General features: G+C 43.3%; 1 protein-coding gene across 2 annotated transcripts in view; it reads right to left on the minus strand.

Moving 5' to 3' along the window:
* Window positions 1-19,197, minus strand: part of LOC122522642 (plexin-A4) — a 150,648-nt gene that overhangs the window by 119,455 nt on the left and 11,996 nt on the right. The window contains exon 1 of one of the 2 annotated variants that reach the window (XM_043643877.1): window positions 7,465-7,766. The exons of the other annotated variant lie outside the window; for it this stretch is intronic. The gene's annotated coding sequence lies outside the window, so the exon portion shown is untranslated. Of the gene's footprint in view, window positions 1-7,464; window positions 7,767-19,197 lie in introns of those variants that run through there. 2 annotated transcript variants of the gene reach the window in all.

The raw sequence follows: 19,197 nt of genomic DNA on the forward strand, positions 1-19,197 counted from the left end.
CGTTCGATGCCGTTGCGCGACGTTGCTTTTTTAACCGGCGATTTTCCAACGTAGCCGTATCGTCGTATATTTTTCTATTACTCGCCGGATGGCCAACGTCCAGTCTCCGTTGGCGCTAACTTCCGCTCGAGAATCCGACGCAACGCTGTCCGAACGTTTCCTTCCATTTTCTTGTCGCCTCCTTTCCGTACTCTAGATCCTCGACTAATTGTAAAAGACTCGCAACTAGCATGAAACTCGGCAAACCGAAAGAAAGAGAAGCGTGACTGGTACACTTTTTATACCTACTATTATTTATGTCGGCAAAGCATAAGACGTTTTTCCTTGGAAATTACCTCCCGTATCACCTCTTTTTGGTATATCTATCTCTTTCGGAACACCCAGTAGGTATATACGAGCGCGCGCGCGCGCGCGTATGCGCGATCGAGTTACCAGCGAGAATAAGTCGACGACGACGACGACGACGACGACGACGATGAGCGCGGCTCTCTTCGCGAGCTAAACTTTTACTAATTATCAACTGCGATAATTGAACGAACGATTCTTTAAACGAGTCGATGACGCACGAACAAATCTACGACAAACATCTGCACGAACATCGAATGTGTACACAGATTGAAGTTATTTACAAAATTGAATATATCAACGTTCCCCCGAGAGGTCTCGGCGGTACCGCGATCCTTTAAGAATGGAAACGATCATTTTTCACGAAATTAGCATCGTAGATAATTGAGAGAAGAAAATTTCTACGACTCTCGTTGCAGTCCGATGCGACAAAGATAGGCCCCTTGAAAATGAATTATTAGCGATCCTAACTCGCGATTTCTTTCTTCCTTGGAGAAGAAGCAGCAGATTCTTACGACGTTACTCGGCACGAAAATTCGAGACAACGTTTTCTTCTTACTTATTCAAGAGAGAGAGATAGAGAGAGAGACAGAGAGACAGAGAAGAAGCTCTCCCAAGCTCGAGACAATAAACTCAGGATTTATTCGATCCAATTTTGGCTGTCGGCGCACGATAGCATCTGCATGCGATGTTCTCCTTCTAGTACTTTGTCTTTTCTATCTCTCTCTCGCCTCCCCCCCCCGCTAAAAATAGCGAACGCGAATTTTATTTCTTCGCTAATATCGAAAAGGATCGATCGTACTATCGATTCCATAATAATGATCCTTGCCGTAATATAATTTGTATAATTGGTATAGTTGATCTAAAACGAAATGAAAAGACGAAGAAAAAGAAAGACGCGGATAGAGAGATAGATAAGAAACGGAAAAGAAGATTGGCACTTGGCGTAGAGAGGAGGAGGAGGAGGAGGAGGAAGAGGGAATTTCACACGTTGTTAATCAAGCGAGAAAGGAGAAAGGTGGGACGAGGGGAGTAGAGATCGAAAGCAAGAGATTCGAAACCAGGAGAGGAGTTTCTTCCAGCTTTACACGCGACGCATTCTCCGTTTCGCCTTTCTCGGGTCGTATGTCTACACTTTATCCAAGCGATAAAACGGCCTTGGCTCGGCTACGCCGGAGAAATTGCACAACGATGGAGTCCTCTCTCCCTCCTGCCCCCATCGCAGTCTCCTTCCAGGCCACCGCAGAGGAGAAATTCTGACGTCGACGCGCCCCACGGATCCCCTCTGCCATCCACGTGGATCCTCGAATAAAGGAGTCGACCAGCTGTAAAACGGCGGACCGTTATTACGAGGAGGGTGAAGGCACGAGACACGAACTAGGCTGGGGGTTGCTCGATGGAAGGGGAGACCGGCATCCCGAGCAGCAACCGCTCTCTGCGTAACTCACTGCCGGACTAGTCTTTTCTTCTCTTTCATCTTTCCTTTCTCGTCCTTTTCTTCATTCGGAAAGAGGAAGAGGACGAGGAAGAGGACGAGAAAAATCCCGTCTCTTCCTTTGCCGACCGCATCGGAAACGCGAATCGATAGACTATTTCGACGGATCGACGAGTTTAGTATTTAAATGTCTACTTTTTGTCTACTTTTGATCGTACCACGTTTCGAAAAAAATCTTCTCTTGCCTTGGGAGCAAAATAAACGGGAGAGGAATAAAAAAGAAATTGTGGAAACAATTGTGGGATAGTTTAACTCGAAACGATTACTCAAAGAACGGTGAGTGTTTACGAGAGCAATTAACGATTCGAAGAGACTCGCGAAGGCCGCTCGAAATCGACCGGACCACCGGTCGCAGCTACACGAAACCAGAGGAATGCGATCTCGGGGCTTGCTCGGTACGAGGCAACGGCGGCAACGTAGGCCAGACAAGCAGAGTAGGGGCAAGAGGGGCCCACCGTTCCGTTCCAAACGAGTTCCGAGAAGAAAGACAAAGGCTCGATAATCACGACGAGAGGGACAGGGAGGGAGAATCGAGCCGAAGGGGGTAAAAGAAGATAGATAAAAGATCAAAGAAAAAGCTAATACGACTCGCCGTGGACTAATTTGACTTCGCGCGTTCCTTCGATCTTCGAAAAGTCGGCTCGGAACGCATCCAATTCGAAATATCACGGTACGCGAAAAGTTGTTTCACATCGATGTCGAGGGAGAACGCTAATCGATTAGACTAAAAACGAACGATTACCTATTTCATTTTCTTCTTCCTCGGAGGATGAGCAAGCAGAATAGTTCGAATGTCAAACCACTTGTGGCTCGCTCGATTCCTTCCAAGATTAATGACCTATCTCTCTCTCTTTCTTTCTTTCCATCTCCGTCGGCAAAACTAAAGGTGTATATAAAGTGTACATAAAGGAATCGCCATCGAGACGTAAGTGGAATTCGTAGACCGCAATGATTATTATTTTATCGAAGCGATCTAAGGGAGACCGATCAGAGTTCTAGATCGCGAACGACCGCGATCTTATCTCGACTATTAAATACTTCGATCGAATTGTCTCTTTCTTTTGGGGAGAAGAGATTTTGGAACGATTAAAATTAAGATCGAGAGAGAGAGAGAGAGAGAGAAGGCGGGGTCTTCTTGGCTTACGTAAACGGTATGAATATTCATGAGACGCATTGAAAGCCTTGGAATTCGGTGATTACGCGGAAGGATCGGGTTCGCGTTAATTTCCAGACCTCCTTCCGTCCTAGTACAACCAATGTACTATTCCGATGCTACTCTAGTATGGCTAGAACTAGCTTCGAATCTCTTTTTTCTCCCCTTGCCTCTCTCCCTCGTTTCATTTCAAACTAGTTACGAAATAAGGTCGTGTTCGTCGGAGTTTGCTTGGAAAATACCAATGTTAAATCATCGAAGATAGAGAGAAAAAGAAATATAGACTGAATCTAAATGGTAGAGAATAAATTTCCTTGATATTTCAATTGGATCTATTGAACATAAGATCATATTGTTTATAGATAAACAGATATATATAGAGAGAGAGATGAGAATACTCGTATATATTTACAAGTACGTACTTACTTACAGAGTCGATGTACCTAGCGATTAGTACTCGGTCAAAAAACGTCTCACACTTAATCGTCGAGTCGAGTCACGTAGGCGATACCCACGTCGTTGGAATTCTCTCTTAGAGTCACCGTCAAAATACGAAACCGGCTGACCGGAATTCCTCTCTCTTTCTCTTTCTCCTTCTCTTGCTCGTACTTGGGCTTTTCTCCTAGGAAATGTTATACTCGAAGAATTCGTCGACTAACTTTGCAGGTCCAGCCGGATAATATAGTTTTCATAACTATGGGTCTATCGCGCGAGAAAAGTCAAAAACAAGACTTTGTGGAAACGGATGCCTCCGAATCGATAAAGTTGTAATCGCTTTGGCCCGACGGTCGGAGCAAACATAGACCTTTCCAAAGGTTGCTCGAGTCGAGGCCAAGGCACCTTGGACGCTGAATCATTCCCGCGATAATCTATGTCAGCTCCCGATAACAAAAGATAAGATCGGATCTCTCTCTTTTACCTTCGTATGCAGCTCGCGTATGGAAGAATTTCATGGGTAAACGAGTACCGCTCGCCTAGCCCGACTTCCTTCCTCTTTTTCCATCTCCGTCTATTTCTCGGAAGTCGTCCTTCTAATTTTATCGAGCGAACGGTTCGCATTTGCGTCGAGTTAATAAGACGATTAGTCAACGACTCGGCGAGACCGATCGATCGCTTCGTTATTTTACGATGGCTAATGTTATTTACAAAAAACAAAACGGTATTTGTTCGACATCGAATTCCCGTCTCGATAGACTCGCGAGTGCACATTTACGCCTATTTCTTCTCTCTGAATTTAATGAAAATCTTCCGCATCCTACGCTATTCGTGGAATACGAGAGTTCGAGTAAATAAATGTAAATCATTTTCTTAGTTAGACGATGATATCCGAGCGCGGAGCGTTATTAAAGTCAAATTTCTATGTTTATCTCTATTTCTCTTTCTCGCGTTCGCCCTTGGCTTACTTTCCCCTTACGATCTCCCTACAATCCCCCTACAATCCCCTTACTTCTAAGCCAATGTAGAGAGAGAGAGAGAGAGAGAGAAATAAAAGAAAGCACAGTCGTCGTTTTATTTGCACGAATGAAGCAAGCGTTATAGAACTTTGTCTCGATGCGAGAATTACTCCCGAAAATATATATGTATATGTATGGTATTTGCGTAAAAAACCAACTCGTAATAAACAAGGGAAAATGAAATCAAACCGATTGAATTAAAATAGAAATGTTTTGTAAAAACGATTAAAGCTAGGCATACGCGCTATGTTAAAGTAATCAAATAGTTTAGGTACATCGTTCGTACTTTGTTGGTTTCGTTGCAGGTCGTGCGTCTGAAAATTGATTAGCCCATTCATACCTTTTCTTCTATCTTTTTCTCTCTCCTACGTCCACTCAGCCACCCCACGCGTATTTAAGTACCGCATACGCGTCTAGTATATACGTAGTATATATGTATGTATGAACGTGTCTTTCCGCCTAACGTAGAACGACTCGACGTACAATGAATTTCGACTCCGGACGCATGCTTTACACGTCGCAGTTGCTAGGCCGTCCTTTCTTTCCGTTGAATAATCGCTCGCTCGCAACTTCGAACTTTCGACTTTTCCATTTTGTTTGTTGATTATTCGAAAAGAAATAATCGAACGAACTCGATCGAATCTATCGATGGAAAAAAAGCACGTTCGGTAAAGTCGATAAGAAAAAATATAAACTCGTCGCGAAAATCAAAAATGGCGTCTACGATGGGATCCGTTGGCGATTATCCGCCGCGAACACTCTCTCTACTCTAGGATAGAATAAACAAACCCGAGTCACGAGAGAGAAAGCGACGAGGACTGCACCGCGATCGGCAAACGATAATACTACTCCAACTTATCGGACTTCTTTTTATCTCGAATCGTGTTTTATTTCGAGTTCGATCGCACGGAATTCCATTGTTAGAAATCGAAAGGATGAAATCATCCTCTGACTAATGGGACATTACTCGAAATATACATACTATACTAAGTATTTACGTAGAAATCGTCGATAGCCCGACTACGGTATACCCTGGTATATCTGGTTTTCGAGTCTAAATTGTTTCTCTTTAAATGCGCGCGAGTTTAATCGTAACTACGCATGGCTTGTGAATCAAATGACAATTTCATTGAAGAAATTCCAAGCTCGTTATAATGATGTTCGCGCAATGACAAAGAGTAGAGAAGAGTTGACAAAGGGGAGGAGAGTTTCTGCGAAAACAACATTGTTGCTGCCGGTTACACAATGGATACTTAATTAATATTAAAGACGTCGACGCATACGCTTACGCTCGCACATAGCAAAGTTAGAGACTCGCGCGAAGGGAATCAAAGGCGACGGAAAGTTTAGAGTAGGGCGCTTCGCGTCTCCATCGTTCGCGCGAAAATGAAAGGACGAACGAGGATGGTCGGGTTAACGGGGCGTTATGAATACCACCGCCGACATTTACATGGGAGAGACAGAAGACCCATAACGAAACTCGGCGTATCCATCTTACGGTAAGCTTCGCATTTCCATGACCACTCGCTGGAATATAGACCAGGGAGCTAGCTAAAACGAACGAAAGGAAGGGAAAGGAAGGGAAAGGAAAGGGGAGGGGAGGGGAGAGAAAGAGAAAGGAAGAGAGGGAGACAAACAGAAGTAGAGTTTAATGCGAAGAACTCCAGGAACGAGCAACTCACGCTCGGTTGCCGTTTCGCGTTTTAAAGAATAGAGCGATATTCATGGGAACATATACTTGCAAAAATAATCTACGAACAAAAAAACTAGGCAGAGAGAAAGAGAATTCGGTCGGAAGATTTGAAAAACGGTGCGATACGCTTTAAAGCGAACGAATTAAAAATGAACGCCGTAAAACTTAATTGGATGCTGGATGGAAATTGCGCGATGTGGTAATAACGAGGTAAGAATAATCAAAAAATGGGAGAAAATGGAAAAGAAAGGAGGGAGAGAGAGAGAGAGACAGCGTTTTTATATTTTATTTCGATAATATTCGTTACTGACGGGTTACGTCTCATCTCGCTGTACGCGTATCAACGAACGAACGATAAGCGAATGAAACGAGAGCTTTGTGTTCTCTTCTTCGCGTATTTGTTCTTTGCTTTGTTATTTGCCGTGTGAAACGTCGAAAGAAGCCCAGCTTGTCCAAGCTTGCCTAAACTTGTCCAATCGTGTTTAAGATCTTCTTTCGATCGTATTAATGAGAATTGGAAAAAAAACCTACAATCCTAAAGGAACATTGTAATGTAGGATGGGTATCGGAGGATGACGGCACCTTTGAGTCGAAAGCGGTCAAGAGATCGTGACTCGAGGTCAAAAAATAAAAGAGAACGCCCCCTCTTCATGCTGCGAGAGAGGGAGAACAACGTAACTGGCTTCTCCGTTCCTAACTCGCATGCCGCGCTATACAACGCGATCATCTTTTTCATCATCGATCACTCCCATGGAATTTCTCGTTTCGAGATTGAAAATTATCGATAGCCTGATATCAAAGTCGATAGACGATCCACGAGGAAAATTTCCAAAGACGAGTCGGAAAATTCGTTTAGCCGACAACACTGGGCTGCTGCTACGCTATTATTACTCTCATGTTCTTTCGTATAGCCAAGAAGCAAGAATAAATATCTAACTTCTATCTAAATCGTGAGATAAAATTTACGTGTCACAGCGTTGACGCCTCTCAGTGGTGTATCGCGTTCGAACCGGATTTCGTATAAAAATGTCGGCCGCGGGGCACGCGATGCGAGCGGAGCGCAAACGTGGGGGGAGGAACGACGATCGCCTTCCAAGAATCATTCAAAAGCTTCGAAACGTTCGACCGTCGAAAGGAATATTATTTCTAACGTTAATCGAACGTTAATCGAACGTTTTCGAGAACCATTCGAAAAGAGATAAATGCATCCATCTTTTTTTTACCGACTGACCGACTGACTACTCGACGATTGGCTCTGTACAAAATACAAATACCTATTTTAACGGCCTTGCTAGGAGGCGACACATTCAAGAGAAAATGTTACCTGTCACGCGTTCCTGCGTTCCTCGCTAACTCTCGTCTCTCTCCGTATTAGCCAAACGTCCCTCTGGTCGACAAGGCTGAACATTATCCCTCGAAGAAACACGTAGAAATTTATCCTACTATCCGATCTTTTTCACATTCACACTTATTACACTTTTCATAACACCGTGTAGCAACGACTTTTTAATTTCTTCAATCGCACTGTATTCCTTTCGAGATAAAGAGACAACAACGACGATACGATGACAACGACGACGACGACGACTACGACGACGACGACGACGACGACGACGACAACGACGTAACGACGATATATAAAAGACGACAAAGCGATGACGCGGCGACGACGAGGGAAGAGGTTAAAGAGATAAATATTAAAAGATGGAGCGAAAAGAGGAAGGGAAGGAATAGAAGACTCGAATAAAAACGTAGAAATGTAGAAATAGAAGAAGCAGAAGAAAAAAGTATCGGTTCCTTTCACGTGATCGCACAGTAACACACGCGCGCGCGTCCTCCCTTTCGGAGCAACGATCGTACGGCGGACTGACCCCGGACCGTGACTCACGGCAACGTTCGCAGTCGCAGCCACTCGTTCGGAGCTACGAGCGCGCCCGAGCTTGGCCGAGTCCGTACGAGTTAGCCCGAGCCCGGGCGAACGAGAACGAACGCGTACGGATACGACCGCCCACGCGCGAACTCGCACGAAAGCGTTCGATCGGGCGTGCGCGGCACTGCGCGACGGTGTGCTTATCCGGCGCACACCACGTTGCCTTGGTACTCGCGTTCGCTCTCGCTCGCTCCGCATCGAGGGGGTGTCGCGTGACCACCGAGTAACGAAACACTATACCGTCTGGTACGACGAAGGCCTCCGTAGACCAAAGCCGGGGAGAAAACCTCGTCCTTTTTTCGCCTCGCGTTCTCTCGATCCTCTCGGATTTGCCGTAGGTCCAAACGACCTGGAGAAACAATGGCGCTTCCTAAAAACTCATCTTCCATCTTTCTCTCCCTCTCTCTCTCCCTCTCTCTCCCTCTCTATCCCACTCTTCCGACAAAGTTTCCAGCTACGATTTCAACGTGAAATTCGTGCCCTCCTACGGGATCGATTCTCTTTTATACTCCTATCGGATTTACTCGGGAGCTTTATTCGTATCTCCCCGAAGAACGTTTCTCTTTAACTCTCGAGATCTTCGACCAAGCCGAGAAGAATTTATTTACGTAATAAAAAGCGCATTCGCCGGTAAAGAGTACGATAGTCGAGTAAATGAAAAAAACGCGCTAATATTAAAAAGAGCCGCTTTTAATAAAACACGGATCGTACTAAATCGACGATTACTTTGTAGATTTCGTAAGGAGCGAGTGCGCGCTTAGAGCGAAGCGTGCAAAGGTTTCTGGAACGGGTGGCAGGGTCGCACGAGCGAGCCTTCGCGGAGTTCAACGACGCAACGAGTTTCACCGAAGTGAAACCGCACACGTTGTTTCTTCCCGATGATCGCTCACGACGAATGCGCGCGTTTGCGCGTTTTCTCACGCATTTTTATTCTACCGCGGAGAAAGCTGATAGACGTTTACGCGGCATTTTCAGCTTCGCCTATGGGATTAGCGAGCGAGGATTACCTAATTGTTTTATTTATTCGTTACTTCATTTATCCAATAGTAGAAAGATGCAAACGGGGAAAATGGTAGTAAGAGTTATTTATTCGAATCTAAAGAATCCATCGATCGATCGAATTTCATCCATGGCTTTCTCGAGTTATGCGACAAATTCTGACATAACGGTTAAAAGCGACGCGAAACTCGACACCGGCTGAAGCTTCGTTGCGCGAAAATAATACGCGCGCGCAATCCGCGAACTATGACAACGTTAGCAGATATTACCAGGCACGATGTGAAAGTTTGATCCGCCTCTCGGACGGCAGGAGCAACCTCCGCTCCGTCCGTATAGATACGTATGCAGTACTTACCTACGTGCATGCATAGAGATGAACGGACGCGCACCCACCGCGACCCAACGAAAAACTACCATATACAAAATCCACATTCCGGCCGCGCCGGAATGCTTATTATATATGCTCAGCTATAGTAAGTATTTGAAAATTTGCGAGAACGCCTTTCGCAAGATCTATTCTCAAAGACAGAAATACGAAAAGATAAGAAAGATACTTCTTCTACTCTCGGAAAAGGTAGAACTCAACGACGCTTGCGTCAGAGTTTGCGTATAAGCTAAGCCGGTGTCATACGACACCTCGAATATCACTTTTCCACGAAAAGTATGCCACGAGATGCGTTCGCCTTCTCGGCGGGAAATTCGAACCGAGCTTAAGGTTCGTGCGAGCAACTCGCCGAGCTTCGACGCGTATCGTATAAGTTATGCCGAGACGACGCGAATGACAAAATTAATTGGATATCTCGGCCGATGATCTACTTTTGCTCTTCTCAACATCTTACCATTACGTCCTGTCCCTATCGTTCGTTTCTCGATACGAATCTTATCGCGCGAAAGTATCCACAAAATGTCTCTTTCTAATACTTATAGTATAGAGTAGAAAACATAATCCTATAGTAGAAAGTAGGAGTACTTTACTTATTACTAGAAGATGTTAATGTTTCAAAGGTGCGAGTCGTTGTTCTCATCTCTCGCGAAGGTTGACGACGACGCCTCGTTGTCGTTCGCGAGGAATGCGCTTCGCCAATCGTATTATCGGGACATCCGTTTTGGTCGTTGTACTTGATAGGCCAGAATAAACCCACGCCACCCACGCTCTCTCGACGAGTAACGTTCTCTTCTCGAATACGTCTCTCTCGCGAGAGAGAGAGAAATAATCGACTATAATACGATTATCTTCGCGCTTTATTCGCTTTTATATCGCTCGGGTCGATAGATCGAACCAAGATCGAATTAAGACTATCGAGATAATTAGGTATAAGGGAAATTTCAAATGAAGATTTCAAGGCAAGAGATGATTCGTTATCTCTCTGCTCGTTCTCCGTAACCAAAGTGAGTACAACCGACGCTGAATAAATGAACTTAATAACCGTTATATTATAACTTTCTCCTAGGATAGGAAACAAATAGTAGTAGTCCATAGGCGCGCTTGGAAGGGAAAAAAGTGTTCGAGCCGATGATCGAGCCGATGATCGAGCCGATGATCGAGCCCGTGGCACGTTCGAACATGTACGGACGAAAGAAATCTTCTCCGTGGATGAGCAGCGGAGGTTGTAGTGTTCCGTGAAAGAGAGAACAGTGTGAAGCGGAGAGAGGTCGAGAGAGGGGAGGAGCTCACGGGATAGGTAAGAGACATACGGTCGTTGGCCGCATCGGACAAGGCTGCTGGCAAGGAGAACCAGGGCTGTAGCTCGATAATAAAACAGGCGGGTAGTGCCGGGCTCGAGAAGCGATCGTAATAACGGAATGCTGCCTTCGGCTTTAAACGTATGCATAGCAGGACACTTTCGATTTTTACTCCAGTCTTTCGTCCTTCCCTTCTACTACCTACTCTTCTCGTTACGAACTCGCTACATCTATCGGTTCTTCTTATTTGTATTTTTCTTCTTCACCCGCAGCCGAAGAGTACCCAATCAAATTCCTATTTATTACTCGATTACTTCCCGATGAAGAAAACTTCCCGCTTCGCGTCGCAAGGACCGACGATTAACGGGATAACGCGAAGGAACGATAAAGTCGAAGCATGCGAAAGGGAGAGAATCCGTCAAAAACAATGCGATTCCACGATATCCGAAAAAGAGTCGCGCGTCTGGAATGCGAACGAGTATTCGCACCTTTTTCCCTCATCGAGATAAGAATTTCTTCCCATTTTCGTCCCACCCCGACGCCCCCATTATCGACCATTATTAATATATTTGTAGCAACGAAGAAGGAAAAATGATCGTAGCGCGTGCGCGAGTCCGAGAGCAAAAGTGTCCGGTTATTAATCGACGTGGGCGTGTTAGAAGACGTCCTTAAACCGTCGACGATTCGTTTAAAGAACCTCGACGAGAAATTTCTCATCCGCTTGTCGTCTGCCCTCTCCATTCTCTAATGTAAGCTTGGCTCGATTATTGCTAGCACTAATCGCGAGCAGTCGCTTCGACCGAGAAATTGGATAAATTCTTTCGGCAAGGAAACACGGATAGGTGCGTTTCCCCTGACTCTTCTTGAATCTCTTTCCTTGAATTTAAATTGAAATTAACTCTCTCTCTGAGGCGTTAAAAAACCTTTTCCCTTTTCCTATCCTTTCCTAATCACAATAGAGAGAGAGAGAGAGAAACGAAACTTTCGGTGGTTTCTAATTGAGCCGAATTACGTAGAGTCCTACAAACCCTCTGTCATCTAAAATTGAGTAAGCTTATTTAGATTTTAATTTAAATAAAAAAAAAAAAAACAAGTAGCTTTATATTTTAATTGAATATATTTGATTCCTTCTTCTTTCGGATGGAAACAAAAATAAATGTACAAAATTCTGCAGAATTTGATTTAATTGACTGGTAAAAAAAAGAGAAAGAAATGGTTAGAATCGATCGAGATTTACAATAAAAGATGGAGAAAAAAAAAGTCCAAGAGTTAGGATGGAAAAGCTTATTGCTTAAAGCTCTTATTGTTAGTATTCCATGGAATAAGAGAAGAACGCGGATCGTCGATGAAAGTTCAAACTTCAAAGTTGGAAACATTATCGGGCATTACAGCCCTGAGTAGAGCTCGGAGAGTAGCCGTTTTGCCATATAATTCTCTGTCTCGGAATTCTCTTCGGTCCTCGGAACGCGAGTATCCTCTGGCACCGAGGTATCGGTATAAAGGAGGAACGTTCCAAGGACAAAAGGATATTTTGCGTTGCTGTGTTCGCCATAGTAGACGAATAAGTATGTACTAGGAACGATCCTTGTCATGGCGGTGCTGAAATAGTAGCGGGTACCAACTGCGATATATAAGTACTTCAAGAAAAGTCTTCTTTTCTACTCCCACCGAGCGAAAAGTCAACGCGAAATCGGGAACAAAAAGCGGCTAGGACAAAGGGCTCGATGGAGAAAGAAAGGGACGGGGAGATAGACGGAGGAGGAAGGGGAGAGAGAAAACAAAAGCGGTACAGTAAATAAAAGGGCCGTGGAAGCGATCGGTCGTTAATACTCGTTGGGTGATTTCGGGCCTTCGGAAGGGCTCGAGCACGTCTTTCGAGCACGTTCCATCCAAATGCACGATAGATCTTTCTTCTTCTTCTTCTTCTTCTTCTTCTTCTTCGAGGTAAAATCAAAGATCTTATGGAGGGCGGGGGGGGACGGTTCGACGATCTACGCCCGCATAGTTCGAACGCGGACACAGGATAGTTCCGGTCGACCGAACTATTCGACGTGGACCGAATTATTCGGTCGAGCATTCTAGAGGTAGATGGAACCATTCTAATACTCCATTCTAATCGCGACTTCCCTTTTAATCGAAGAATCCGTCATTAAGCAACCCGGCTCTCCTAAAAAATAGAAAGGTCGCGGAGAAAATGAATGACCTGTTTGACGGTTGCTTCGTCTCGCGCCTCTCGAGCAACTAATTCACCTATCGTAGACGAGTATATTAGTTAAGACTTCCTTTGATCGAGCAAAGTTCGTTCGAGCTTGACTTTCGACGATAGAAGCATCCGAAACTAAAGTTACCGGCGAACGAAGGCGGAGCAAACGCGTCGGCCGACCCAGAAGTGAACGAGCCGGAGCCGGAGTCGGGTCGGGTCGAGTCGAGTCGAGTCGAGTCGAGTCGAGTGACCTAGAAACGTCAAAACAATCCAGTCGAAATAACAACTGGTGCTACTACCCTCTATTGCATCGTAGATTCCCTTTTTCCTCTACGTCTTGGCCGTTGTAATGCAATGTTCTACTAGGTACACGTTACATATGTATTACTTAGGTGCATCCTCAAACTTCTTCCCACATTTCTCCCTTTTCACCGTCAAAACTTTTTACTTTTTCTAAGACTAATTTTATTTATAGACTCGATCGAAAATTCTTAATCTCGTAGTTTTACAATCGAATATATATAATATTATTGCTTTTGTATCGTAAAGGAACGTCACGCGGCCGATTAAACGAGAAGAGGGATTAAGAGGAAGATTCGATTTGGAAATAAATATTAGTTCGAGTTAGTGCGGGGTAAATGAACAAATGAAGTAATTATTAATCGCGTTGCATAGACGCGCGTTCTCAGCGACGAGCGAGTAAAGTAAACGCGAAGCAAAGACGCTCGTCGTACTTTTATCGATTTACATAACACGAATCGCGTTAATACGGATTTACCGGCGGAATTATAAATATTTATATTCCTTGTAAGCGCGGTCGAGAACGCGAACGAGAGACTCGTCGACGATCGATCCAACGTGGTGGTGCATAGCTCCGACACCCGTTGCCGACACCCGTTGCCGACACCCGCCACCGCCGCCATCGCCATGGACACCGCAACCATCGTCCGTCGTCGTCGTCCTCCTCCTCCTCCTCCTCGTAGTCGTGCGGATAATTGCAATCTTGACCGTGCGAAGCCGAGCAAAATCCGGTTCCGATGTTGCGACCACCAAACACATCCAGATCTATGCGCTAGACGAGTTTTATTTCAAACACCTTCCGTTATCTCTTCGATCGTTAACTCTCGACTTTACAATCCATTGATTTATCCAAACCCGATGAAAATCAATTTTCTATGTCTGCGCCTATCCGGTTAATAGGTTAATCGATCAACGACAGGACGGTTCTCCCTATTCATTTCCTCTAGATTTCCTCTAGATTTCCTCGAGACGATCTTTCGCAATGTCCGACACGTTGTTGCGAGCATTATCGGAAACTCCTGGCGAACTTGATACTGCTATCGATTTTCTACGACCCAAATACGGGAGAACAGCTCGTCGACGTTCGTACGATACCTACATAAATGCATGTACGTATATACAGATAGGATCATACCTATATATATATATCTTCAGGGGTATGTATATGTATATCAAATCGTAGATCGTGTCACGAGGAGGATGTCCGCGTGTTCCCTATCGTATAGTCTTGAATTCGATTCACCGAGCCGTAGCAAGAGTTTACATCGCCGAAAGCAACTATCTGTCAATATACCTATATACAATATTACAGATGTCCGTGCGTGCAGTAATACTATATAATACCTAATACAGCACGAGACGAAAGGAACGCTAACGAAACGATTAGGATCAATATAGCAAAGCGGTGGCTCCTTCCTAAAGAAGCACGACTCCGATTCCTCTCTTTTTCTAATTTCCATTATTGCCTGCCTCCCTGCCTGCATTTTCTTAACGAAGCAACGCGACAAGTCGGTGGCTTCCTCGACGATGTTCGTTGTTCCCGGCCACCGCCCAAGCTTTTCAACCCTTTCGCGCCAGGGCAAAAATCAAGCTGCCTTTCTACCCTCTCTATCCTTACATTTCTCTTTTAGAAGGGGAGCACCCGAAAAAAAAGAAAAACAACATTCCCTGTTAATCTTTTCACACGGAACAAGAGAATTACGTTGGGATTTTTAAATCTACACTTTATACGTACCTACGTAATATAGTATTCTTTATATAGTATTTCGCAGAAGCGAAATATTTTTCTTTTTTATCTTCAAATATTTATCGAAAAAAAAGACAACATTTCTTTCGATCAAAGTACGTTGGGAATGTAATATATGAAATCATAAATATATTTGTAATTATTGAGAAATATTACGGAAACAATCAGAAATATAAAGAGAGTGTATTAGAGTATTCAAAAAATTGTTAATTAATTAATAGAAGCGTCTATTGTTGCTTAAAAGTTAGGAGTGCACGATCTATGCGCCGTCTTCTTCGAAATTTGCCGTTGGATCGAGTCATTGTCCTCTAGAAAATTTCTTTTATCGAATGTTGTTTATATGACTTTTCTTTGAGGCTACATATGTATAACAAAAATAATATTCGTAACAAAGTAAATTTAAGATCGTAACGTTCTGAATTTAGCACTTTTTTCATTTTTATGTAATTCTTTCGACAAAGGTATATTCGTATTAATGTTCTTGCGCAGCGATGACTTCGAGGTGGGGGGGATACAATTTTCATTTAATAAAACATCAAATCGAAATTATTTAATATTCAAAGTACGTTAATAGGTATGTAATGTTTAAACCAATGCATATGTGTTTAAAAAATCCTAAATACAAGTAGAGTGTGTTAATTTATTAAAAAAATGATTAATTAATCGATGGAAGTGTCTATTGTTGTCCAAAAGCTCGGAGAATACGTTCTGTCAACCGTCTTCCTCGAAATTCACCTTGAGACTGGCACTTTCTCTTTTATGAAAATTCTTTTATTAAAAGTTGTTTATCTGCCCTTCCGAACATTGCGCATGCATATAAAGGAAATAATCAATATAATTAATAGAATTTAAGATTATAACGATCTGATTTTAGCATTTCTATCATTTTTGTGTAATTATTTCAACAAAGGTATATTTGTTTTGATGTTCCTGCGCAGTGATGACTTCGAGGTGGTGGCGTAAAATTTTCATCTAATAAAACATCAGATCGAAATTATTTAATGTTCAAAGTACGTTAATAGGTATGTAATGTTTAAACCAATGCATATGTGTTTAAAAAATCTTAAATACAAGTAGAGTGTGTTAGCGTATTAAAATAATGATTAATTAATCGATGGAAGTGTCTATTGTTGTCCAAAAGCTCGGAGTATACGTTCTGTCAACCGTCTTCCTCGAAATTCACCTTGAGACTGGCACTTTCTCTTCTATGAAAATTCTTTTATTAAAAGTTGTTTATATGACCTACCGAACGTTGCGCATGTGTATAAAGGGAATCAAACGCATAATTAATAGAATTCGAGATTATAACGCTCTGATTTTAGCATTTTTATCATTTTTATGTAATTATTTAACCGCTCCTGCGCAGTAGCGACTTCGAGCGGTGTTCCAACATATTCCATGCACTGCTATCTCCAACGGTAATATAATAAAATGTACACCTTAACGTTGAAATAATCCTTCGAAAGAGTACATATAACCTTCCAATTGAATGATCATGACGTAGATGGAAAATATAAAAAAAAAACACAGTTCGCTTTTTGAAAATCTTTTCCGTGTAAAAGGTCGCTTGCATTTAGGATGATTAGATACTCCCAAGGTAGGATCGCAAAGTGCCGAGACGGCAACGTATACAATTTGGACTAACGCGAGAGTTAACGCATCTGTCGCCAAGATAGATAGAAATGCGCTTATACATATAGAAGATTCGGTGTTCCAGCTATCATGTCGTAGAGCTTCGTTCCTAATATTTGGAGAAAATCAATCCTAACATTTTCACTTTCGCTTTGGAAAAGCGTTTGGGACTTTGCCAAGGGACACGGATCGATCATCGCGCAACGACGACGAACGACGACGACGACGACGACGACGATCGAGCTTTACTTTTAAAACGTTATCTCGACGAGAGAATGGCATTGCTGAATGGCATCGCTCAATGGTATTGCTGAATGGCATTGCTGAATGGCGTCCCTGATAGCGGCTGCTGCTTCTCAACGCAAAAGAGAGAGACGAGAATACGTTGCATCGCTAAGAAGTTCTTAGTCGTGGTTCAAACGGCTCTAAATTATCCAATTATCGAATTACTCATTTTTAATACAATTTACATTTGACAATCATGCGAAATAAAAAATAGATAAAAGGATAGAAATAATAAGAAATGGAACTCGTTAGCGGCGCGACGAAGTTAGGGAAAAAATTGATATCGTTGGTGAAACACCTTCGAATCGCGTCGTTGCCACGATTCTAAACAAGAAGAAATGATTTCGTCGTACTCGGGACAGACGGTAATGCTACTACATAATGTTCCCCAAAGTGAGCATTATCAACACGCAAAACTAAAGTACGTTCGTTGGTTCTTCGAGCAACGTGGCGGCGCCCTTTCGCTTGGAAAAAAGAAAGCACTGGGAAGAAAGGGGAAATAAAAGGGTTTAGGAAAAATAAAAGAGAAAGAGAAGGGAAGGGGAAGGGAATGGGTGAGAAAGGAGGAGAAAGGAGGAGAAGAGACCGCGCGACTCGGCGTGATTTATTTTTCGTGAAAGTGCCGAGAATGAGAGAGAGAGAGAGAGAGAGAGAGAGAGAGAGAAAAAACGCGCCGTTGATCGCGCTTACTCGTTTATATATAGTGCTGGATCCGGTCGTAATTATATGCTCATGGTACACGAGTGAATTATGTTTCTACGTCAAACAAAACGAAAAGAAAAGAAAGAGAGGAAACATATATATATATATATTTATATTTATATGTATATGTATATGTGTATACGTGTTTACGTCGAGCCAAATCTTTTTCCTTTGAAGTCGACGTGGTTTAAAAATTTTCCAGATGCTGAGAGAAACTCTCGTTGTTTTAGGATCCTTCTTTTCTTCTTCTCTCCCATCTTTTATATAATAAATATTATTCATTTGACATTGCATAAGGTGATATATCAAAATATTTCACCTATGTTTATGACAAGGTAGAAAAGAAAAAATAAGACGTCGTTGCATAGGATGTAAGAGAGAGAGAGAGAGACGAGTCTTTGGCTCTTTTTACAACGTACGATGGTGTTGGCCGCCCGGGGTGTCCCCCGTACGACAATGAGGAATCAATAGTCGCAACGGAAACGCCCCGCAGGTACGTACCAACCTATGTAGATAATACATATACGAATACTAGGAGAGTATTAACGCCTTTCTTCTTCCTCTCGTCTAGCTCGTAGTAGTTGGTAGCGTCGTTCGTAGCGTCGTTCGTAGCGCCGTTTCGTTTGGCCGATTTAGCCGCAATTCGTCGAGCCAATGGGACAGCTTTGACAGATTCGTATCTGCCGGCACACCGCGATAATTTGATTCTCCAGCAAGCGAGCTGACGGAGGGAGATAGATGACTAGATGGATAGATAGATAGATAGATAGATAGACAAATAGATGGATTCACTCTGCCACCGAAAGCGCGGAAAAGGTTGATCCTCGAAATTCCAAAGAAACACATTCGAAAGAAGGGTCAAATTAAATAAACGATAGTACCGAGTCCTTTAATCTTACTTTCAAGATTTATACGTTCATTTGGACGACGTCGTAAGTTCTTCTTCGAGGATCGTTCTTCGAGAAAGAAAAGAACCCTCGATGCCAACGATTAAGATCGAAAACGTTCGAATGAATAACGACGATAGGATCCAAGTCGAGGAGAAAAAAAGGAATCAATGCGAGAAGAAGCAATGAGATGCATCGGAGACTCGAAAAACTTTCTTTGCAAAAAGTCGAGCAGCGGGAGAGAGAGGGGGGGGAGGGAGAGGGAGAGAACGCTTCTGTACGCTTTATAAAAAAAAAAGATAACGATAAAAAAAAGCAGGAGGCTCCTGGATTTATCGAGGCGCAAAGCGAAATCTGTTTAGGCGTGAAAAAACGAGACTAGCAAGGTTATCAAAGAGAAACGCAATGGGAAAAGAGAAAAAAGAAAAGGATGAGGGAGAGGGAAAAAGGGAACGGGGCGGACGTGAAGATAATACACTCTGGAAAAAAATTGATCGGATCAGCGAGAACGTGGCACCCCCTTTCTCCCCCTCGCCCTCGGCCCGAACCCAACAATCCCACTCATTCGCCATCTTGTTGCAGAGAGACAAGGCACGCGAAAACACGTTCCCGTGGAAATTAGATTCGCCATATGCGTATCGAGCGTGTTACGTTGAAAACTAAATTTTAGCGACGAGAATAGCGAGGAG

Source organism: Polistes fuscatus, unplaced genomic scaffold (assembly GCF_010416935.1).
Source record: "Polistes fuscatus isolate 324 unplaced genomic scaffold, CU_Pfus_HIC Scaffold5, whole genome shotgun sequence".
Classification (NCBI taxonomy): domain Eukaryota; kingdom Metazoa; phylum Arthropoda; class Insecta; order Hymenoptera; family Vespidae; genus Polistes; species Polistes fuscatus.